At 46.1% G+C, this 24,787-nt stretch overlaps 1 protein-coding gene across 2 annotated transcripts in view; it reads right to left on the bottom strand.

The window, feature by feature from the left end:
• Nucleotides 1-23,239, bottom strand: part of LOC139050214 (acyl-coenzyme A diphosphatase NUDT19-like) — a 125,139-nt gene extending 101,900 nt beyond the window's left edge. Inside the window, exons 1-2 of one of the 2 annotated variants that reach the window (XM_070526441.1) lie at nt 23,087-23,213; nt 19,428-19,527 (exon numbers count right to left, since the gene is read on the bottom strand). The gene's annotated coding sequence lies outside the window, so the exon portion shown is untranslated. Of the gene's footprint in view, nt 1-19,427; nt 19,528-23,086 lie in introns of both variants that reach the window. The other variant, XM_070526439.1, reaches the window with a different exon arrangement.
• Between the last annotated feature and the right edge of the window lie 1,548 nt (nt 23,240-24,787).

Here is a 24,787-nt window from a genome sequence, read left to right as displayed (position 1 = left end):
ACACCGCTCGTAGAACAGACTACAAACGCTATGGACCATTTGCATATGTATTATACTGGAAATTACGCATTTCACCCACCCGTTTGGAACATCGCCTACGCATTGGTCATACCATGCCCCTAATACCCCCCTCCCCAATATCTAAACAAGATGCCTTGTTTAGCTCACCTAGAACACTGGAGAAGAACTACGAATCCCGTATGATGCACGAAAACACATGGAAAAACAGGGATTTAGTAATTATCTGAAACACTTCCATTGAAAGCAGGAAAGTGAAAGTTTCGCAACGAATTGCGTTTAAAATTATATTTTCACGAAATGTCAACCGTCTCTTGAGGAGTTTCAGGAGTCTGGGAAACATTTAGATTAGCGGCAGTATGACACTCTGGAACGCTTCAATGAGTAACTTTCTACAAACGCCGCGATGAAGCTACACAGAAGAAACATATAACGCTCGTCCCTCAGAACATTGATTCGTACTTCGAATCTATATAAACACCGTGCCCCACATATCTTACTGAGGATACCGGGGGAAAACAACTAAATGCCGTATACAAGGCATAAGAATTGGGAGAAAGCGACTATCAGTAACTGTTTTCAGAGGACATAACCAACCTACACCAGTGCGAACTTTCAGTACACATCACCAAAAAGTGGCCCTCGTTTTTCGAAATACGGAATATCTGCTGCTTTTCTTTCTCCTGCCATGAAACACGTAATAGTGTAGCTCTTATGTAAAAACAGCCCGAAAATGAAATCGTCGAAGTCAAAAGTGACACATCCATTTAGACAAAAACTGAAGTCAATGTTCTATAGGTATTGAAATGGCTCTGCACGTTCGATCAAGACCATTTTCACTAGCCTATCTACGATGAGCCGTGATTGCACGATGAAATTGGACAGTTATACCTGTAAGAGGTTTGATTAGATTGTCGATGGTGTTAATATACTGAGACTGCAACGCTACGTAGGCTATCTCTATAGACAAAGATAAAATAGTCCCAGTATTTGATAAAGTAACGATTTCATGTCGTAAGGCCCACCAGTCGTTGGGTGCGGCTGATTATAATAACTTATCCGGCCCTTTCCTTCTCATCATCATCATCATCAGCCTCGTTACGCCCACTGCAGGGCAAAGGCCTCTCCCATACTTCAACAACCCCGGTCATATACTAATTGTGGCCATGCCGTCCCTGCAAACTTCTTAATCTCATCCGCCCACCTAACTTTCTGCCGCCCTCTGCTACGCTTCCCTTCCCTTGGAATCCAGTCCGTAACCCTTAATGGCCATCGGTTATCTTCCCTCCTCATTACATGTCCTGCCCATGCCCATTTCTTTTTCTTGATTTCAACTAAGATGTCATTAACTCACGTTTGTTCCCTCACCCAATCTGCTCTTTTCTTATCCCTTAACGTTACACCTATCATTCTTTCCGTAGCTCGTTGCGTCGTCCTCAATTTAAGTAGAACCCTTTTCGTAAGCCTCCAGGTTTCTGCCCCGTAGGTGAGTACTGGTAAGACACAGCTATTATACACTTTTCTCTTGAGGGATAATGGCAACCTGCTGTTCATGATCTGAGAATGCCTGCCAAACGCACCCCAGCCCATTCTTATTCTTCTGGTTATTTCAGTCTCATGATCAGGATCCGTGGTCACTACCTGCCCTAAGTAGATGTATTCCCTTACCACTTCCAGTGCCTCGCTACCTATTGTAAATTGCTGTTCTCTTCCGAGACTGTTAAACATAACTTTAGTTTTCTGCAGATTAATTTTTAGACCCACTCTTCTGCTTTGCCTCTCCAGGTCAGTGAGCATGCATTGCAATTGATCTCCTGAGTTACTAAACAAGGCAATATCATCAGCGAATCGCAAGTTACTAAGGTATTCTCCATTAACTTTTATCCCCAATTCTTCCCAATCCAGGTCTCTGAATACATCCTGTAAACAGGCTGTGAATAGCATTGGAGAGATCGTATCTCCCGGCCTGACGCCTTTCTTTATTGGGATTTTGTTGCTTTCTTTATGGAGGACTATGGTGGCTGTGGAGCCGCTATAGATATCTTTCAGTATTTTTACGTACGGCTCGTCTACACCTTGATTCCGCAATGCCTCCATGACTGCTGAGGTTTCGACAGGATTAAACGCTTTCTCGTAATCAATGAAAGCTATATATAAGGGTTGGTTATATTCCGCACATTTCTCTATCACCTGATAGTGTGAATATGGTCTATGGTTGAGTAGCCTTTACGGAATCCTGCCTGGTCCTTTGGTTGACGGAAGTCTAAGGTGTTCCCGATTCTATTTGCGATTACCTTAGTAAATAGTTTGTAGGCAACGGACAGTAAGCTGATCGGTCTATAATTTTTCAAGTCTTTGGCGTCCCCTTTCTTATGAATTAGGATTATGTTAGCGTTCTTCCAAGATTCCGGTACGCTCGAGGTCATGAGGTATTGCGTATACAGGGTGGCCAGTTTCTCTAGAACAATCTGCCCACCATCCTTCAACCATCCTTCCCTTCTCCCGCAGGTCAAATGTTAGGGCGGTAACTGCCCAGCGTCAGGCATTCTCTGCAACGCGAGTGTGTATGGCGAATCCTGCGGGTCGTCCGCTACAGGGCGTCCCCAGAAGACACAAAAGCCAATTCTCGCCGTCCAAGCTGGGGATGCGTAGTAAAGAACAACATTACTTATGTGCTCGCTCTATTAAGAAAGAAAATTTAGCTTCAGCAGTTGTTTTGTTCGACTTTCTAGCGTGCAGCCGAAAGTGCCCGCTTTCAAAAGTGTGTGTGGGGGGGGAGGGGGCAAATGACATACTTTGCTCCCCCTTTCAAAAGCGGGGGGGGGGCAAGTTCCCCCCCCTTGCCCCCTCAGTAGATACGCCTATGAACGTGTGTTTCTAACAAATAGAGCAATGATACAAATCATATCCGCTAACTAGTGATTGGTGGGAAATCGTCCGTGTTGCAGCTGTTCGCATTTGTCGCAATTATGAACATGACCAAGTCGAAACACAAATTAACAATAACGTTAGCTAACCCGAAGCTGCGACGCGCGACCCTTCACGAACATTTAGCGCCGCTGACCGCTCTTCCAAGTCGCCTTCACATCTTCAGGTAACCTCACACGGAACTATTTCACCACACACTGATTTCAAAATATCGCTACTGGCATGCATCTTTATAGCGTTCAAATATCTGCGCTTGTTTGTTGCTTGAAGTTTAGACAGTGTATTGTGAAAGAAAGTAAGCTTGGCGCTTCGAACTGGTGCTCGTTTGTGTGGTGATGGTGGTGGTGAATTGTAGCAACAGGCGGGTTTAGCCTGGCGAACAAGGCCGGCAATTGCTCCGCCCGAGCGTCTCGCACAATACCGCTAAAGGGTTTCACCATATGTCCATCAAACCAGTCTCTCTTAAGAAATCGATGAGGGGACGTGAAGTTTCATCCCTCAGGAAATATAAGGTCTTGCAGGCGCGCATGCGGAAGGTCCTTGTTTTGCAGATTTTTCAGGAGAGTCTCTCATCTTGGAATTGCTGGCAGGACCACAAAAAGTGCTCAATGTTTCCTGTCTCATTGCATGCCGTACAGTTCGGAGAATTGATTCGCCCCGTTTTAAATAACCAGGCCGGTGTATTAGCAGATCCTGTCCTTATTCGATATAGAAGTGTGGCTTCCTCTCGGTGCAATCTCTTGGTTACCTAGGGCATATGCGGTGGAACCCAAAGCGAGGCAAAGTGATTTCGAATGTCAGATTTTTGCAATTGATTACTCTTTGGAGCCTTGATTTTGGGAGGATGATAGAGTGCTGCGTATACAAGCGCATCAGCTTTTTCTTCCGAAGCGATCAGTTAAGCAGACCGTTTGTTCAGCGTTTTGACCGTTTTGCAACGAGACAGAAGATTCGCTATTATGCTTAGAAGCAAGCTCAAAGACAAGTTAACCGGGAGCACGTTTAGAACGCTGTATTCTACGCATAGGGATGAGACAAGATAATTACACAGCGCATCAGTTCGGCTCGAAGGGCTGGGGCAGCGCGAATTGACGCAATTACCTAAACGTGCGCTTAAGTTGCCTTACCGCGACTTCTTTCTCCCATAAATTTTTTCAAATTTCTTTTCTTTCTTTTTATTTATCCGCACAGGCATGGCCCTGCGGAATGGTTTTTGCATGGAGCATTTAAATTTCTCGAGCTGCACTTAGAAACTTCCCGTATCGTCCCGTGTCTACTTACTTGTTGGTTTTTTTTCTTCCTTTGCTCTTTATTGCGACAGAAATTATATGGACACTCCAAGCGCCTTTTTACCGTTTGCCGTCGCCGTGATGTTCTGTATAAAGTCCAGGGGCGATAGCATCGTCGCCGCGCCTCATACGCTGCTTGTGCAAGTGAAAGCACGCGAGAGAAGCCGACGGTCGCAGCTGAACCGGCGCGCGAGAACTAAGCGGAGAGCAAACACGCTGTTTTCCGTTGCGCTAAAGCACCTAGGGGGGGGGGGGGGGGGGGAGAGACGGAGGGTGTGCAGCGCTGCGCACCGGTAGCAACTGCGCCTTTTGCGATCGGGCACAAGGGGAATTGATGATCGAGGCTCAATCTCCCGAGCCATATATGGAGGCAAGTGGGGAGGCAGCGCGGGAGGTAGTGGGGGCGGCTTTGACTCCGCCAACAAGCGTCCGCTTTGTACGGTCGCGCGAGCCGTATCTTGAAGATGGTCTGCAGACGGCTCATACCTTTGTGCGCGCTCTGTGCTCGCCGCTCTTGTGTTAAAGCGGTAGACCGCACGAAGGTCACTTGGCTCACTGGTGCTGCCGCATTGCCCACGCCAGCGTTTTGACAGCGAGTGTCCGCGCTCATCGAGTGTGATGTGTCCATGTTTACTCGTGCGCGCGTGACACCGTGCTTGTTAATTTAGTTGGTAAGCGAATGTGTCCAAGTTTATACGGCAGATAGCACTACTATGTTTACTTCGTATATATCTGTGCACTAAGTTGCTATCGCAATCGATGCTTCCGTCTTGCGGGCGAAACTGCGACTTTCTTTAAAATTTGTTTATTAATTATTTTTTGACAGATAAAGCAAAACCGAATGACCGCAACCTGTAGTTAAATGCGGCGTTGCTTCTGGACTTTCTCCAGATCATTTACGTCAGTTTCTTTCTTCTCACTGTTCGTTGATAGGTATTAAAAATAAAGAAGTAATAATGCTTGCCAACAACAGCAAGTTAAGTTCACTGGTTCAGATATCGGTAAGTAACCTTTAGTGTGAAATTATAAAAAAATCGTCGTCTCGTCCTGTACCAGGACCTATGACGCAGTCCATGCTCGGCATCGAACATGCACGATACGACAAGCAGGTTCGCAAGTGCGCGGTCCTTTTGCAAGCAGGGCGCAAACAGGAAGGCTCTTCGCACTCTTCCCGTTGTTGAACCGATGACGCAAACACTTGCATTGACAAAGAGAAAAGAGAAGAAGGCCGAATAAAAGGAAAGTAGCGGCTGCTGCACATGCGCGAAATGTTCCTCTCTTTGTTTGCAAGGCGTATAACAGCGGTACAAAGAAAGACCAGTCTTAATTGCGCGGCAATCTACAGAACTTTCGCGCGTTTACTGTGAATACCACGGAGTAGTGACGTCAAGAGATGAAAGGTGTTGACGGTGTGACATGGTGCGCAGTATGCATTGACATCACACACAGAAGGCCAATTCTGAACACCATCATTCACTCTTCGCCATAAGCGGTATGCAGATGCGCGTATAACGCAGCCCAGAACATTGGCGCCGGTTCAAGAGTACTCACTCAAGGACAACCGCCGTTACAACATTAATTGCGCACGGCGTGCGAGGTCATACGGCGAAGCTTCTGCCATATATTATTTTACTACCCTCCTTACTTGGATGTTGTGCTGCGAACGCAATCCTTGTAATTGTCTTTGAATATTCGAGTTTGAAACATTTGAATTGAAACTGTAGTATTATACATATATACATATATATTAAGGATAGTAGCCCACAATACAACAAAAAAAAAACGGCAAACTTGAGCGATTCCCTTCAGCTCTGACTCTGAATTCATTTTCTGCGACAGCAGCCTTCTGCCAACGTGAAGACCACCAAGTCGTTTTTGCTAGCCCACTTTTTCCTCAAGTAACTGGGCTCACCTGCTACGGGTGAATGGACAAGAATCCAGTGGTTATAGGGTTGCGAACATTGTTTAACTGCGCGAACAAACGAACCACAAAGACAGCAATGAGGCAGTTGCTGTTTTAAAGGCTTCTTGCTTTTCAGGATCGATGAGTCATTTTGAATGTCCCGGCCTGGGGATTAATCAACTCTCGGGCCAAAACTTTTACGGCTGATGTCACGAGAGAAATGAGGCAGTGCCACCTACGAAATTTGAGGGAAAGCTTTTTTTTTTTTTCCTGTGCACTTGCAGTGGAGCTATATCGGGCGCTTGGCGGTTGTGGATTCTGTGAGCTACTATATGCAGGGTGTTTCAGCGAACACTCAAAAATTTTTAAAGGTTGCCTGTGGCAGATAAGCTCAATTCTAGTTGATGAGCCGGTCTACTCGAAGCGGCGGACACTACTTGCACAAAAAAATTGAAATGCAAACTCATCTAATTGACAAGAATTTACTAATTAACATTCTAGCTAATTTTTCATATGACCCATATTGCAATTTACAAATTCTAGCGGGGGACTTCGCAAGGCGGATCCACTTAGAAAGAATTCTCAGGACGACGCCAGTTTCGAGATATAAATTCCCGAACATTGCGGAGGAATACATTGGCGTTCCAGTTGTGTGCTTCAGTGCATGCAACGACGTTTTGTTAACAAATTACCTGGAACGCCAATGCATTTCTCCACAAACTTCGGGAATTTATATATCGAAACTGGTGTCATATTGAAAATTCTTTCCAAGTGGATCCGCCTTGCGAACTCCACGGCTAGAATTTGTAAATTGTAATATGGGCCATAATGTAAGTAGTCAAAAGCTTAGTTAGGGTTTTATTAATTACTCAAAGTTACATCTCAATTTTTGCAAGTATTGTACGCCGCTTCAGGTAGGCCAGCTCATGAACTAGAATTGTGATACCTGCCACAGGCGCCGTTTAAGGATGCTTGAAAGTGTTCGCTGAAGCACCCTGGCCTCATTGTGGCGATGTGGTTGTTCGCATAGAAGCCATCAAGTTTTATTTTTCTTCGCCCGATGGCAATGGTGAAGAGCTTCGAGTGCCTCCAGCGGCGATTCGCGAGGCAATTTTTCGTGTATCTGCCGGGCTTCTCTCATATGCTTGCAATAACCCTTTTGTATGTAGCATACATTGAGCAACAGAAAGCTGTATCGGAAGTTTTGCATGTTTCTCTACAATTTTTTTCACTGACGCTTTTCATCTAATTATAATATTCAGGAAGCTTATTAATTAAGACTAATTACCTAATTCTGCGAACTGAAAAGATATCCTGAGTAACTCCAAGCGGCGGCAAACAACATTACCTTGGTTATGTCCACCTAGGTGGCATTTGCATATATTTAATGTTTGGCTCAAGCTACGTGGGACACCCGGTAGACAACTTGGGGGCGCTATGTGCCCGAATAGACAACTTGCTGCTGGCTGCTGTCTGACCTAGTAGACAACTTGGGTTTCTGGAAATATGCCCATTCTTGGTCGATCTGACAGAATGAATGCGCCACTGTTCCACATGGGGTATGAAGTCTTAAACGTATCGAAATTTTTGTCATATTTATCTTTGCCCCCCTACACCTCTCACCAATTCCCTTCCCTCGACAAGCATGCATCGTCCTCGTGACAGCTAACAGCTACTCAGGCAATGAGGCGGAATTCGTGTCATCCGCTACTGCTGATACCTCGTTAACAAGCTTTGTGTCATTTAGATTCTAGCATTACGCTGGACCTATGTTTCCAGTTTCTTCTTTTTCTGTTCAAATTGTGGCTCAACTTGTACACCTAGAGTACAGCTGCCGCTCGCCGGCTTTTTGCCCCATTCGCTGATGTACCCTTTCATATTCTGTGACAGGGATTAAGGCTAGACTTGCACCGCAGTGGTGGTGCCCGAAATCTCCCTGACCTGTGGGAAGTCTTATGTTAGAGCTGTTGGGCGAACTGGCCACTTCGCTAATGACAAAAACGAGGGAGCACGGTAATAAACTGATAAAAACTAGCCCCCTCACTCTAAATATTTAGAAACAACCATCACCGCAGATTTTTCTGCGCTTCGTAAATCCTGCACTGGTCGGCCGCAATTTCATGATGTGAGCGTCCTGTAAAAAGAAAGCAAATATAAAACGCTCGTCAACATTTAGAAGCTTCTTCATCTAACAAAAAAGGTAATTCATGCGTGATTCAGACTTCTGTTATATTGTGTAGCGCAGTGCGTACGTAGCTCAATTCTTTACAAAAAGTAAATTATGTGCACTGTCTGACGTGGATGTAATATCTGCGTATTGGGAAATACTGTATGCTATGTGTATCTTGCTGCCTCTCGAATAAAGTAGTTGTTAGCAGCGTCCGTGTGTTTTTCTTCGCTGTTGTGTCTTCATACTGCATTAATTGTCTCCTTAAGCTACTGTGATTTGACCCCTCCATTTATTATGGCAGGCAACTGCCATGGTCGCAACACATACGAAATCTAAACGAAAAGTTTGCCTTTTTAGAGTTTGCCTCGGTTCTATATCGACATACACACCACGCACGCACACACACACGCACGCACGCACGCACACCTATAATGGACAGGCTAGTTAAAAGCAGTTGCCACTTCTATACTAAATAGCGCACAACCCCAGAACATCCTCTCGCTGGCACATATTTTTCTGTAGTGATCGACCTGCTACCACCAGAGCCCTTCTATGCCTTCTCTGCCTGAAGTTCTCTGCATGGACAATCATTACGACTATCCCAAGGATAAATTGCAAATAAATAACACCCGTGCCAGCACTGAATCATTTTGCGCTTGAACACATGTGTTGCTACGAACAAAGACAACATATCTGCACCGACGGCTCTAACACCAGCAATGAACACGCTGACTGCGCTGCATGCTGGTTCAGCACACCCAACTCCCCGCGCAAATCCTGATATTCTTCTATAGGAGAGATAGTTCAGTTAAATTGTCTTCCCTTGCGTGGCGCTAAAAACGTGCTATTTGGGCCGACCCGGAGCAGCAGCAGCAGCACACATCTAAAGGCACTTACGACCCAATATGCGGTTTTCGCATTCCGTAAGAACTTGACAGGCATCATCATGCATGTCTGCACCGTATTTGCCCGAGAAATGTCAGTAAAGCTTCTTTTTCATGGGGTTGAGCGACGAGGTCCCTGTGGTGTAGCTCGGCTGGGATGAAGTAGCAGACAGGAAACGTTGAACAAGTACGAAAAACTATTCACAAGCGAGGTATTCACATTCACTCTTCTACACCAAGCTGGGTGCTGAAGCCCAGGACGCTGTTAGGACGTCGGAGCCTCGCCGTTATACCACTGCATGGTTATCGCGATGCTCGCGACCTACAGGTGGCGTGGGTGGTAAACCAAGATAACATTGATTCACAGTGGAGGAAAAGGACTAGGAAGCTTACCAACAACTATGCGGCCTGTATGGTGAGCAACACAGCAACAAAGAACGTCAAGCGGAAAGTCAGAGAGGCTGAGATAATCTCATGGGTGGCGGCAATGGAAAAGAAACCTGCCATGAGTAACTACTTAAGAGCTCATTACTTTTCGAAGCGAGATCAGGATGCCTTAGAACGCGCACTTATAAAGCGAGATATAAGAAAGAAGAAGAAGCATGTGCTTGCTGCGGTAAAGCTAGGGAAACGATGGAGCATGTTTTATTAGAATGTGAAGACGTCTACCCAGCGGTCGATTTAGGAATCACTGGCTTCCTTGAAGCCTTTGCGTTCAGCGAGAGCAGTGGGAAAGTAAACATGTCCGCAATAGAGATTAGTGAGAGGCGATTAGAAGATTGGTGAAAAAGTAGGGAAACGACAAACGGAGGCGTACAAAAAGTGCACAATAGGCCTTGTCCTGTTGTCTCACTTGTGTCCGTTGTTTTGCGCTACACAAAGTAATTATGGATTCGCACCAACTAACCCGCCAAGGCATTGTGTTCACAATAGGGGTTCAGAAACTATCGCAGGAGACGAAAGATCTGATCAAGAAACGCCAATGTATGAAAGCCTCTAACCCTACAGCTAAAATAGAACTGGCAGAACTTTCGAAGTTAATCAACAAGCGTAAGACAGCTGACATAAGGAAGTATAATGTGGATAGAATTGAACATGCTCTCAGGAACGGAGGGAGCCTAAAAACAGTGAAGAAAAAACTAGGAATTGGCAAGAATAAGATGTATGCGTTAAAAGACAAAGCCGGCAATATCATTACTAATATGGATGAGATAGTTCAAGTGGCTGAGGAGTTCTATAGAGATTTATACAGTACCAGTGGCACCCACGACGACAATGGAAGAGAAAATAGTCTAGAGGAATTCGAAATCCCACAGGTAACGCCGGAAGAAGTAAAGAAAGCCTTGGGAGATATGCAAAGGGGGAAGGCTGCTGGGGAGGATCAGGTAACAGCAGATTTGTTGAAGGATGGTGGGCAAATTGTTCTAGAGAAACTGGCCACCCTGCATACGCAATGCCCCAACGTCGAGCGTACCGGAATCTTGGAAAAACGCTAACATAATCCTAATCCATAAGAAAGGGGACGCCAAAGACTTGAAAAATTATAGACCGATCAGCTTACTGTCCTTTGCCTACAAACTATTTACTAAGGTAATCGCAAATAGAATCAGGAACACCTTAAACTTCTGTCAAGCAAAGGACCAGGCGGGATTCCGTAAAGGCTACTCAACAATAGATCATATTCACACTATCAATCAGGTGATAGAGAAATGTGCGGAATATAACCAACCCTTATATATAGCTTTCATTGATTACGAGAAAGCATTTGATTCTGTCTTAACCTCAGCAGTCATGGAGGCATTACGGAATCAGGGTGTAGACGAGCCGTATGTAAAAATACTGAAAGATATCTATAGCGGCTCCACAGCCGCCGTAGTCCTCCATAAAGAAAGCAACAAAATCCCAATAAAGAAAGGCGTCAGGCAGGGAGATACGATCTCTCCAATGCTATTCACAGCGTGTTTACAGGAGGTATTCAGAGACCTGGATTGGGAAGAAATGGGGATAAAAGTTAATGGAGAATACCTTAGTAACTTGCGATTCACTGATGATATTGCCTTGCTTGGTAACTCAGGGGACCAACTGCAATGCATGCTCACTGACCTGGAGAGGCAAAGCAGAAGAGTGGGTCTAAAAATTAATCTACAGAAAACTAAAGTAATGTTTAACAGTCTCGGAAGAGAACAGCAATTTACAATAGGTAGCGAGGCACTGGAAGTCGTAAGGGAATACATCTACTTAGGGCAGGTAGTCACTGCGGATCCGGATCATGAGACGGAAATAATCAGAAGAATAAGAATGGGCTGGGGTGCGTTTGGCTGGCATTCTCAGATCATGAACAGCAGGTTGCCATTATCCCTCAAGAGAAAAGTGTATAATAGCTGTCTCTTACCAGTACTCACCTACGGGGCAGAAACCTGGAGGCTTACGAAAAGGGTTCTACTCAAATTGAGGATGACGCAACGAGCTATGGAAAGAAGAATGATAAGTGTAACGTTAAGGGATAAGAAAAGAGCAGAATGGGTGAGGGAACAAACGCGAGTTAATGACATCTTAGGTGAAATCAAGAAAAAGAAATGGGCATGGGCAGGACATGTAATGAGGAGGGAAAATAACCGATGGTCATTAAGGGTTACGGACTGGATTCCAAGAGAAGGGAAGCGTAGCAGGGGGCGGCAGAAAGTTAGGTGGGTGGATGATAAGAAGTTTGCAGGGACGGCATTGCCACAATTAGTACATGACCGGGGTTGTTCGAGAAATATGGGAGAGGCCTTTGCCCTGCAGTGGGCGTAACCAGGCTGATGATCGTGTTTTTCTGCTCTTTTTTCTTTTTTTTTGAACATAGGTAGGTCATTAGGCAATAAAATAATAACTTGGTGGCGCAACCCACCGCCCCGTTCCAAAGGACACACACACACACACACATCCGATGACTGTCCGCAGGAGGATGGCGAGCGACGCGGATGTACAATGTTCTAGAGGAGGGCACGGAAACGTGTTGTATAGCACGTTGTTATGATCGACCTGTCAAGTGTGAGAGGCATTCAGGCGTACGTTCCCATGACAAGGTGATTTGTCTCGCCCCAGAAAAGGCTGTTACGATGACCCTGGACATCGACCTGTCAAGTGTGAGAAGTTTTCGAGCGGGCGTCCCCATCCCGACATAATTGCCCTCTTTACCGAAACAGCGTCAGCCCTTTTATTCCCCGAGCTGACACAAAGGGACGGACGAAGAGAATACAAACCGAAGGGCAGGAGGTCGTCGACGACAGAACCTGACGAAAGCACTAATACTTCCACAGGCTCCCCAAGAAGACAGCGACGATCACAAGACCACAAGGGGTTATTTAAGGCCGTCCTGACCCTCGTGTTCATCAGAACCGCTCTAGACCAGGACAAGAGTCACAGCCATGTACCAAGGAAGTTAATATAATCTTTACTTTTTTTTCATCATCAAGATGCCCGGCTTCGACGCCGGTTCCTGATTGTTGCGGTGAAGACCCACATCACCCGGTCGAGATCGTATCAACGTTGTGACGACTTTGTGGCATCACGTCACTTCCATTACGTGACATATTGAGCTGCATGGAAGCGGAACTGCGATTACATAGCTAGTTAGAGATAAAGAAGTACAAATTAAATCCATGCTAACGCATTTTCTGTGCCGTTATATAGCTTGTTCCACTGGCGTACATCACAGTGCCACGGAAGAATTTTAAGGGGAAACACGGAAACGCCCCAGTACGTGCCCTACCTGATGCTTCATCACTCGAACAGAAAAGGGAAACAAATGCTGTGAGATGTTATGTGCGGCAATACCATATCTCTCAGCTATTTGTGGCGTTCTTAAAGCATGAAGCCGTTCTTACATATGCTCGACTTTATGACCCCCCCCCCCCCCATGAGCTACCGATATTTCACATACTTCATTTATGCACATTTCCCTCCGCGCAAATGTATTGCAATGCACATGCAATGTGAATAATTAATACGCAGGACTGTATTGCAAGGCATATTGCTGTGCGTTTTTGACATACTACTTCGACTTCTTGCAAGGTTACTAGGAAAAACATGTTTTTCAGCCTAATTTATGCAGCGTTTCATATGCCACGTAAATTTGAACGCGTTGATCATATAGCAACACAGAGTAATAAGCATACCACAAAAATTTTATTTGCCTAATATGACTGCCCAAAATCCTACAACCGGAGCGCTGAAAAAAAAAATAGAACTAAAGCAAGTGTAGACGCAGCCCATACGCGTGAGTCTATATTATCTGTCCAGTTCGCTCTTTTCTTTTTATTCTTCTTAAAAAACGTGCCCGCTGCCACTTTGTGTAGTTGCACATAATTTTCTTCATCGGTGGGGCCACGACGCTGCCTATCCATAGCCTCACCATAGTCTCTCGGCGGATTTTGCCGAAAAGAAGACTTAACTCGTTGTGGGAAATTGGTTTATGCACTGGGGAAGGCAGCACATGCACTTTTATTGCTTCTTGATCATCGTAAGAGCGAACGCGGTAAACAAAAGCCTGTGCCTGCACGGCAGGCGCTGACACAGCCCGGACTAGCCGCGTGAGAACGTGGCCACACCGCGTTGTCGACTGCTGCAACGATATTCACGCTGCTAGTGCTGGCCGTGTATAAATGCCCATGCCCTCACCTCTCTCCGCTCGCGACCCTCGCATTCCGATGCCCCGCTGTCGGTGCTTACGTGCACTGACCCCTGCCTCACCCCCATAGTCGCCAGTAGGGGCCAAGGCCGTCGGACAGTTCATTACGGCACTGCTATTTGAGGGAGGGGGGGGGGAGGAATCAATTTCGCGGTCCGTTCTTCCCGTATGGCAAGGGAAGAATGGACTCAGTGCCTGGCGACGACCCCCGTTACCTGGTCGACCTGTGTACAGCGAGAGCCGGGTCGTTCGAGTTACCTGTCCTCTCTCCACTTCAGCGTGCTCCTCTCCTCTTCTCAGCCAATTAGATAAGAAAAACTGCTTAATGTAGGCAATGCTATTCGCTTTGAAAGCAAAAAAAAAAAAGTGACGAGAAGCGCGTTTGATTGAGCTTTTCAAACAACGCTGCGGATTATCGCCTGATGCTTGCGTCGGTGGTTACGTAAATTTGACTTCAAGAGATTGGAATAAAAACTAAGTGCCCTTCGACTCTGTGAAGAAGGATGACCAACGAAGCTGTGTATGTGGGCCACTTAATGGCGAACTGCACCTTCACCGCGGGTCGGCTCGGCATTGCACTATATATCTTCGGAATCGGTCCACGTATGAAAACCTTGTTCTACGCGCGGACGCGATCCGCCTTGTCCTGGCCATAAACAGCTTCGCTGGAAAACAGTTGGAATAGTTTTACGTTATGGGGCCACTGGAATAGCATGCTAAACGTGCCGCCAGGCACACTTCTCTAGTTTTCACTAAAGCGCCCCCAACTGCCCCCCCCCCCTCTTTCTCTCGTTAAGGTACGTACTACATATTTATTTATTTATTTATTTATTTATTTATTTATTCCTTACAGGCCCCTAGAGGCATTGTATAAGGGGAGAGCGTAAACTCAAGGATTAAAACATACATCAGAATACTTATGTGAATACATATACAAAAAATACAGGCTAGGAAATGCGCTAATATACAGTAACGTAGTATTACTATATGTACAACTAACCGAATGCTTTCGAACGCGACAGGCCATTCAATAAAATTTCACAGTAAAATATGATTAATAGAATTACAGAGCGAGCGGGACATAATTAGGCTACAAAAAACAGTATTTAACGCTTAATTGCAATTTCTAACGGGAAAGGCAATAACAAAAATAGTACGTTAGGTCATGTAGAGATTGAAAAATTGGTTGTTAGAAGCCGGAAATTTTCTTGGTCGCTCTCATATCGTGTTAGGATGGTCGTTCCAAAGGCGAATAGCTCTTAAAAGAGCGGAGTAGTTACCCGTAGATGCGCATGAAATTGAACCGGTTTACAACCATTGTGACCTGTAATGAGGAGTTTCACGAGTCAGAACTGATGGCGCTGTATTATGGACGTATTTATCAAATAATGAGAGCCAGACTATACAACGACGATCGTGAAGGGCTGCAGTGAGAGGCCGAGTTTAATTTGTGTTATGCGTTTTCATAACAACGTGAAATAAAACGCGCGAATAAAATATTATGGGACCGCATATTCTGTTTGAAGACTAATGTGATAATATTTATTAGCTTTCAAGAATTACTGTGTAATTGGACGAGCTCCATGCAGCGACACATATAGCACATCTTCATGGCCCACTCCTGTACAACTGCATCTGCGCTTACGCCAGAACTGTTCGTAAGTGCAGGTGATTGCCAATAATGGTGCCGGACACATTGGTGGAAAACAGCCAGCCAATCGCAAGCAGGTCTTACGAACAAAAAGCTGCGTGAATTCAGCTTCAGGCGCCGCAATTGCAAAACTTTCGATAACATGTCTAGCTTAAGCATTGTCTGAAATTTTATCTTACGAACAATTCTAGCGTAAGAGGGTTTTGTGAATACCGGCCCAAATGTTCTAGATGATGAATAGAAAGTGGGCCGTTCTGCTTGGGCGACCGGAATCGGCGCCGCAGCTTTGACACGAATTTTCCAGCGCTTGCAAAACTCCATGGGCGTGCATTGAATACACAGTTATACAAGCCTTGGGCGGGCCGCAGAGTGGTCGATATTGCATCCGCTGCTTTTGCGCAACTAGATTCTTCAAACGGTTCTCGTTGTGAAACCGTTTGAACGTTTCCACCCGGCGACGTGTATTACGTAAACTATAATTGCGGCGGTGGACGCTGCTAGTCGAGCGTATACAATCAAATCGAAATGCGAGAGTGAGACTGAAGGAGACTTCACTGAGAACATGCAAGCGAGCGCGAGACAAAGACAATTACATAAACAAAGGCACGGGGAGATTATATATATATGATGACATGGGTGTTGCGAAACATGCGTCCGTCTTTTACGTATAGGCCCAGAGAGCCGCCGTATTCGTTTATACGTATACATGCGACGCTGTAACTTATGTCTCGATCGAAGCGGAACCGAGTGCGCTCATGCGAATATATGCGTGCTTATTGCAGAGAGAGATGTCTTTGCCACAGTGCGGTTTCGATCCTTGGCCTCATGTTGGCCTCGCATGTGATGCAGTCGGTGTCGGAACATAATGCCTGCTGGGTTTCATTCATCCGCTGACTTAGTGCCACAAACGAAAAAGCGGAGAGTACAGCGGTGTTAAGCAGTGTTATGTGTGGTGTATCAGGGCTCTGGACTTTTATGCAATTTGTAAAGAGTATACACATCGCTGGTGGGGCACACCTTTACGGTTGTTTTCAGCGTCCAGGCCTCAGAGGTAACCTTTATGGGGAAAGCAGAAGAGATTAGTGTAGAGATAGAAGATGCGTTAAGACATCGATGCTCCTCTGCTCATTCATCCGCTGACTTAGTGCCACAAACGAAAAAGCGGAGAGTACAGCGGTGTTAAGCAGTGTTATGTGTGGTGTATCAGGGCTCTGGACTTTTATGCAATTTGTAAAGAGTATACACATCGCTGGTGGGGCACACCTTTACGGTTGTTTTCAGCGTCCAGGCCTCAGAAGTAACCTTTATGGGGAAAGCAGAAGAGATTAGTGTAGAGATAGAAGATGCGTTAAGACATCGATGCTCCTCTGCGTCACACTGAGCGAGCATGATCACGGAACCGGATGATGTTGGATGGCCGGCTTTGACACGTGGGTTGATGTCGGCGAAGAGGCTGCTTTCGGAGAGAGACGCTGCAGAGTCTACGACTTTGACAACTTCTCCAGTTCTTTGCGTATGCACGAATTCACCTTTCAGGGTCCCCAGGACAGATTTTAACATTTAAAACTCCCTACCGCGCTTTCTCTCCAGTCGCGGTTCAAACTTCCTCGCCCCGCTGCCCACTGCCACTATATATGGTCGTGTCGTCGTTGCGAAGCACTCTTCCACTGTTCGCAGAAACTGCGCATGAGCTGGCGCACAGTCATCGTTGTTGAGAGTGGTCACTCGCCGCGCAGAAGAGAAAAGAACGTTTCCGTGGTGTATAACTTTAGACGGATGGCAAATTGGGTTACTTATTCTATTATGTTGCAGTCTGTAGGGCTTCGACTTGCAGTTGCATCTCCTAGAGGACTTGCAGAGGGAGACTGTCATTCATATAAATGAAACCCAAGTTTCACTCTTCCAGCTAAACTTGCAGAAGCCTGGCGCGTGGGTTTTAATTTAAGCGCTAAGGAAAGTGTGCGTTTGTGCCCCCACTTTTTTTTCTCCACTTTGTGCGTGCTCTGTGTGCTCCTGAATTGATCTCTGGGCGCCGAAAGAAGCCGTCCCATTGAGTCAAGCTAGCCATCTCATTTTTTCAGCACTGAGAACGCGCCATCGAGCACGCCATGCTGAATATACGGCAGTTCTCGTCAGATGACCGAAGCTACATATATGAGTAACGGAAGGTTTCGTCAATCTTTGGAATGAAGACCATTTGGGGATGACAAGTGCCGACGGCTCCTCTTCTGCCACCGGACAGCTCAGCGGAGCTATTTTAGCGTCTTGAGCGAGACACGGTCGCCACTCAACGTTCGCTACTGATTTCGCACACTCTGCATCCATGCTCGCCACTGAGGTGAGAAGGACAACACTGGACCTAACCCGAGAAACCGCAGGCTTTGTCAGAGAATCGGTGAGAGGCGCAGGCCCGAGAGTATATACCATACAAGAATTGCACTGGACGTGTGACAAGAACGCCCCGTGTGTGCGGCAACACAGCGGCAGACAGTAGAAGCAACTTATAGCGTAAGTTTTGATTCTTGGCCTGCAATTAGAACGATTAACAAGTTAGCTCATTATTTTTATTATCTAATTGGATGTCAAAGACTACAAATTATTGGCCGTTTTTCTGCTGAACTACTAACAACGTGCACTTGGTCTGGTTTCCGTACAATGAAACGTCTTTTTTTAAGGCGAAAGCCTTGGGTGTCTACGTTGGCAATGCCCTTGGCGGTGACCTTGGCCAAAGTGCGCAGTGACCAAAAATGGCCTACGCCGCAACGAGTAAAATCACATCAATACATGCTCGGATTGACGTCACATTTGTCAGGGAGGTTCCTATAAACAAAGTAAATTAGTTCCCTTGAAATGGAAATCTGGTAGATATCGATCTGGGTGTGAGACGAACATGCTTCCCTGCAGCCATGGCTGCTGCACTATTCTAGCTTACTAAGGGTATGCTAGTGCGTGCCTGATTGCACATGACACGTGGTTAGAGACGCGCTCGTCGTCTTCTTCCACTGCTGGCTCTGATGCCACTTATCATGCCAGCGTTCCCATACTGCCCCTCCCCCTACGAAGGCGCTGACGGCATTGGCCCGTTACCGTAGGTGCGGCGATTTCGGTGAGTTCTGTCGTGCGCTCCGGTGGACAGTTGATTCTTCATAAACGTATCTTAATCGTGACGAAAAGTGTACAAGCGCCTTAACGTCTTACAAACATGTAAAACGTGCTTAATTTTTTTTAAAGCTTCATGCACAATAGCTGGGAATACCATACGTGCTCCTGGTGTGTTTCCACTGTCTCGCATCCGGCACCCTACCGCAAGGGAATGATTTTGTATGCTCATATCGCTGAAGTCGGTTGTCGCAGTAGATTGTTACCGTATTAAAATAGGATCAAAATAATCAAATACAGACACTTGCATAACCCACGCACTTTTCGGAGCTGGAATGTGCGCACATGCGGGCTTGGCATCGCAGTTTCACGTGCACCGATCATGCTGAATGCAAAAGAAAGAACTGACATAAAATATCCAATTTTCTTTTGTTTGGTATTTTTCGCTAACTGAAGACAGGTGCTCTAAATTCTAGAAAAAATACTGGCAACCTTTAAAGCACAAAAAAAATTATTATAGCACGTTTCTGCGAACCAGGTTTAGATTCGGTCTACTCAGGAGGTGGATGCGTTACGATGCGATGATTTACACCATCCTTCCCCTTTGCTCAGGGGCGATCGCTGCGAGTTTCATACATGCAACTTAATTACATATACACAAACACACACTTTTTTTAAAGACGTACTTGGCCTTACAGCTACACGAGGTCTGCAATCACGCTTTGTGTCCCGGCATCACGGTAATGTCGATGACGGCAGGTCCGCCTTTTAGAGACTAACTTTAGTATCAAATCAAAGTAAGTGTTTCCAAACCTGCATGTTAGCCAAGTGTCATCCCTTTACATGCTAGAAGCATGCGGTCGAGTTTCAACAACTTCGAAAAGATGCGTCAGAATACAGCTTTGAAGGGACACTAAAGAGAAAAAGAATTTGAGCTGTATTAGTAAATTACACTTCTTCAACACACACACACACAAAACACTTATCTGAAAGGATCATCGGCAAGCCAGGAAAAAAGAAAAAACTTAAAAACTAAAGCCGGTTGGCGTCTTGAAGTTCCTGCACCAGCTCGCCGTGACGTCATAAGTGTTGACGGCGTCCACGGGGCCATGTATTCTTTTTGGTCGGTAGCCATAGACTGTGCTGTATTCTAAAAGAGCCAAAGACTGAACATAGCAAGTTTCGAGAACTTTTACCGAGCCACAAGGGCTGTGAAAATATATTCTTAAATCCGTAAGGTCACAATGACCTACCGCCATCAGGATATCGGAGAGATATTCAAGAAATGAAACTGTCATTTTCTTTTCCAACAATGAACCCGTTACTACCGCATCATTAACAAAAATTTAGTTTCGAAAGCATACTAAATCACTCTAAACAGATTTAGTATTTATTTTTAGTGTCTCTAAGAATACCTGCAGGTAAGATTCTTAGAATTATTCCGGATCGCTCCCCTGTACGGCGTCCTTCATAACCCACTGTGTAAATTTGGGACGGGAAATCACAAATTGAAAATTAATAAAGCGCGTTAATCTTGGTAACTGGAATTTTCACATTTGCGAGCACCTAGTCGACGGCTGAATTCTTATTATATTCGGGTTTGTATTGTTTTTTTTTTTTTTTGCATCGAAGTGGACCAAATAAGCTTGTGCCAAGAATAACTTCTTCCACAAGGTGCTCGTAAATGCGAAAATTGCAGTCGACACGATAGCAGCTATATGCAGAAATTGCAGCTGCAAAAAATAATGCAAGATCGCTCCATGTGGAAACAGGCACTATGAACTAGAAACTTCTCGTGAAGCTGTTTTCGTGTTTGCACCCATTGATAGAAGCAACATATATGCAGACTGTAACGTGTCTGGCGACCTGCGTTGTTGTAATTGGTTCCCCATCCACGCCGCACGTGCGATCTTGAAGGGAAGTTCAGCACCTTCGAACATCAAAAAAGCGCATGCTCAATTGGTCCGACAGCACGTGTTAGTCGCACCTGCGTTGTCGCACATGCGAAATATCGCTCAAAATCGCGCCATGTGAAACGGGCTTGACGCATGTGTATATGGAACGACAATTATAAGACGACCATGACGACTTGATGACAACGCAGGCCTGAAGACGAACACAGCCACGACAGTGGCTGATGACAACAACGACAATTAAGATAGAGCATGACGACTGCGGCCGATCTCGAATGCGGTGCGCTGGAAACCGAGGCGACGCCCGGTGATTCGGGCAAAGAATACTTCGCCCCATAGATGCTGCATACAGTGTCCATGACAGAGTAGGGGACCTGTAGAGGACGGTGTCAATACTATAGTATAATACATAACTTCCCAATTTGAGATTCTATAGCTATATCTTGCACGCCGATATACATGACCTCGTACATCCCGTTTAAGTCGACGTTTTTCCGACGAAGCATGCGTTACAAACGTGGGCCAATCTCCTATCGCAAACTAGACGAGGTAAACTGGACGGATCACGAAGGAATTGGCAGATGCGGAATCCCTAAAGCATTGGCAGATCCAAATGCCAAATACTAACCGGAATGCGCACGATGAAGTCAAATAATGATTCGCATTACACTGCACTGAAAGCAACAAAGGATGAAGGAAAACGTGGAAATACATTGCAAAATAGAACGAATGGGCTATACTATAATATGCAACATGCCTTAAAGAACAACTTTAATAATAATAATAATAATAATAATAATAATAATAATAATAATAAATTTCTTATCACTTGAATACACCTTTGTAATTTTTTAACAACATCGCGTGAGCATCGTCCGTACGACGTGTCAGCGGCCTTGTAGCGGCGGGAGGAGGCGGGTTTGGCAACTTCATGCACGGCCGTGCAAGGTGAATTCTAGTTAGAACGTACCCTGCTGCGTTATTCGCATCAGGAGTGCCCCTCACCGATACAAGGCCACTGACACGCCGAGTGGTCAACGCTCACGCTATATTCTTAAAGAAGTCGCACTTTCGCTCGAAAGGCGAAGCACTGATTGCGATAGCAAATTAGTGGATAGCTGTACGAAGTAAGGATAGTAGTTTTAGCGGCCGTATAAACTTGTAAACATTCGCTTACTAACTAAATTAACAATGATAGAATATGTAGGCGTGACTAACAAGGACGTGGGAAGAAACAGACCCACAGAGACGTGCTGCGTGTGCGCTGTCTTTGTGTCTGCTTTCTACGTGCTTCTTCAGTCGCGCTTACGCAATATATCATGGATTCAAACCAATTCGATGAGCGCGGAAACTCGCCGCCAAAATTCTGGAGTGAGGAATCGCGGCAGCAGCAAGCGAATTGACCTTCATGCATCTCTCGCTTCAACGCGAACGAAATGTCGAAAGCACAGCGCGTACGAAGCTACCGGCACTACGTGCACTCCGCAAACATAGCAGATCGCTTTCAAGACACACGAGCGCCGGCAACGCGTCTACTACAGCGTCCGCGATTCGCGTGGTCAACGCTGTAGTGGACGCCGCGGTTGTCTCCACTCTGTACGGAGCGGCGGGCGAGGAGGACATCGAGGGTCCCTAGCAGCCGCTGGAGAAAAAACGCCCCTTCTCCCTCCCTCGCGCATGCACGCGAGATAGAACCGCGTTCGTCGGCTCACCCTCCCATGCTTTCACTCGCACGTGCAGCTTACGGCGCGCCGCGACGGTTTTATCGCCCTTGGACTTCATGCGGAACCTCACGGCGACGGCGACACCAACTGCAGGAATGCGCCTGGGGTGTTCGTATAATTGCTGTGGCAATAAAAATTGCAAGAGTGCGCATGGCGGAAGCAGGCAGTAAAAGCCGCCGAACAAACTGGTAGCTTGACAAAGCCGCAAGCTCCCGCTTAGGCGACGAACAGCGGGCCACTCGTAGATGAATACGATGCGCTACCCGATCATTTCACTTCAGTACCGTATAACAATCAGAACAAGAGGCTCGAAAAATGTTATGAACAGTGATAAAACAAGAAATGGGAGGATCGAGGCATGAAGCGACATTCCCTGTTCTATCACGGTTTATCACCTCGCACAACCACGTCACTCCATTTCTATCTACAAGTTTCATGCATCAAAACGAACTACGAGGCGTCGTCTTTCCACTACAAGGAAGTGCTCTGGAACGCGGCACCGCAAGTGCTCGCGGACATAACTAGTCCCGTTCATTTTGCCACTAAATTACGTCAATACCTCCTGCAACAAAACTTGACTTATTCTGCTCAAGTGGTTAGTTTCCCTGTCACAGGCTCTACGCCTTCTTATGCTGTTTGCTATTGCAGAGCACGTTTACCTATGGCTTTTCCTTGTGACAAGGTTTTACAATCTTGCTCGTAATTGAATTTCACTCGCACTATTTATGTGAGCTTTGGGTATCTGCCTCCATATACCTCAGAGTAAAAGCACTTTGGCGAAATTAATTGCTTAATTGGAAGCACGCCACCACGAAGAATACGGTCGGGAACTTGCCTTTTCTGCAACAGGCCGCCCTGCTGTGGCTCTTCGTCGCACCGCTGGTCCGCTTTGGATAGTGCCGAGGCCGCTTAGGATTCGTCTACCGAATGACCCGAACCGTCTGGCATCTACGCCCAGAGACTGCGGATTCGAGAATACTGGCATCCTGTCGTTACCTGCTCTGGCGCGCACGCTCCACAGGTCACCTGGCGCCGCCACCAGCGCGGACGATTCTGCGCAACTACTTTAGTCAATGATGCGCCGTGCTCAGTTGGGCACGCCATCGCGACGAACATGGTCGTGAACTTGCCTTTTCTGCTACAGGTTAGTTACACCGGCAATGCCACTTGCATACCCGTTCGAACGAGCCTTTCTTACTCGCGGTGTCGTGTCCTTTAATTTGCTTGATGGTCGCCATATATTGCTGTGTATGCGTGCTATATTCGCTGTACCAGACATTTCAGGCGGTTTCTGTTCTGTTCCTTTTGGCAGGAGATAGTTGAGCTAAACGCCGGCTCATGCGGCTTTGTTTCCAGTGGCATACCCCATTCCCTTGAATCTATTTCCAAAACCCTATCACGTCGACAGTTATCTCAGAGCATTGTATCGCCTGAACAATCATTAGTTCGTTCTGCCCAATCGAACATCGAAATTCTGGCTAGCGGTCGCTCTTCTTATGTTGACACGCGAGAGGAAACCGTCGGGAAGGTGCAGTCATCCTATATACTCACTTTCTGCATCTACAGCCACTGCTATTACTGAGCTTCAAATGCTGCATTCTGAAGTAAACATTTCGACAAAAAGGTGCGATGGCGTTGACAACCGACTTCGTCGAAGCAAGGTAATATATATATATATCCCGGATACAAACTGTAAATTGGGCGCAACCCGCCGTGATTGCTCAGTGGCTATGGTGTTGGGCTGCTGAGAACGAGGTCGCGGGATCGAATCCCGGCCACGGCGGCCGCATTTCCATGGGGGCGAAATGCGAAAGCACCCGTGTACTTAGATTTAGGTGCACGTTAAAGAACCCCAGGTGGTCGAAATTTCCGGAGTCCCCCACTACGGCGTGCCTCATAATCAGAAAGTGGTTTTGGCACGTAAAACCCCACAATTTAAAATTGGGCGCAGTCTGAAGGGGGAACATGTAGCATCCTGCCGCATAAGCTTCGTGTTTCAATCGCTTCTTCTGCTATTAAACGTGCACTTTAGTTAGGTCTTTTCCAATCTAAAGAACCGCCCTAAGTTTGCAAAATTTAAGCATAAAACCACTATCCCTCCTGCTGCTATATAGCTTATAGCTATATAATATAGCTTGCAGTGTTCCATCCGCGAACATTGCGCGCGTGCGTGTTTCGCACGCGCTCAAAAAAAAAAAAAAACAGCTTTCACGTAGGCCCAGCTTACGACGTCGCAAATTAAAATTCGTTCTGATAAACTCATACTCGTTCAATCATAATCCGTTCAATTTCACAACCCGAGTCCTCTCGCACCACAAAGAATCTGGCGTCTATCGGCGGTGTAATCTTCCTTCGTGAAATTGTTTTATACTTTACCATCACTAATACTGCTTCGTGTTCCAGGAGAAACTGCAGCATCTTTTTTCTTTTTTTTTCTGAGTCCTAGTATAAGCGCTGCTGCACATGACTGCTGTTGATTCTGATTTCGAGCGTATCCGGCTTGGGCTCATTTCGGTTACTGAGTGAATTACACACT

This window comes from Dermacentor albipictus, chromosome 1 (genome assembly GCF_038994185.2).
Source record: "Dermacentor albipictus isolate Rhodes 1998 colony chromosome 1, USDA_Dalb.pri_finalv2, whole genome shotgun sequence".
Classification (NCBI taxonomy): Eukaryota; Metazoa; Arthropoda; class Arachnida; order Ixodida; family Ixodidae; genus Dermacentor; species Dermacentor albipictus.
The sequence above is the reverse complement of the archived record's forward strand: the minus strand, read 5'-3'. Positions and strand labels throughout refer to the sequence as shown.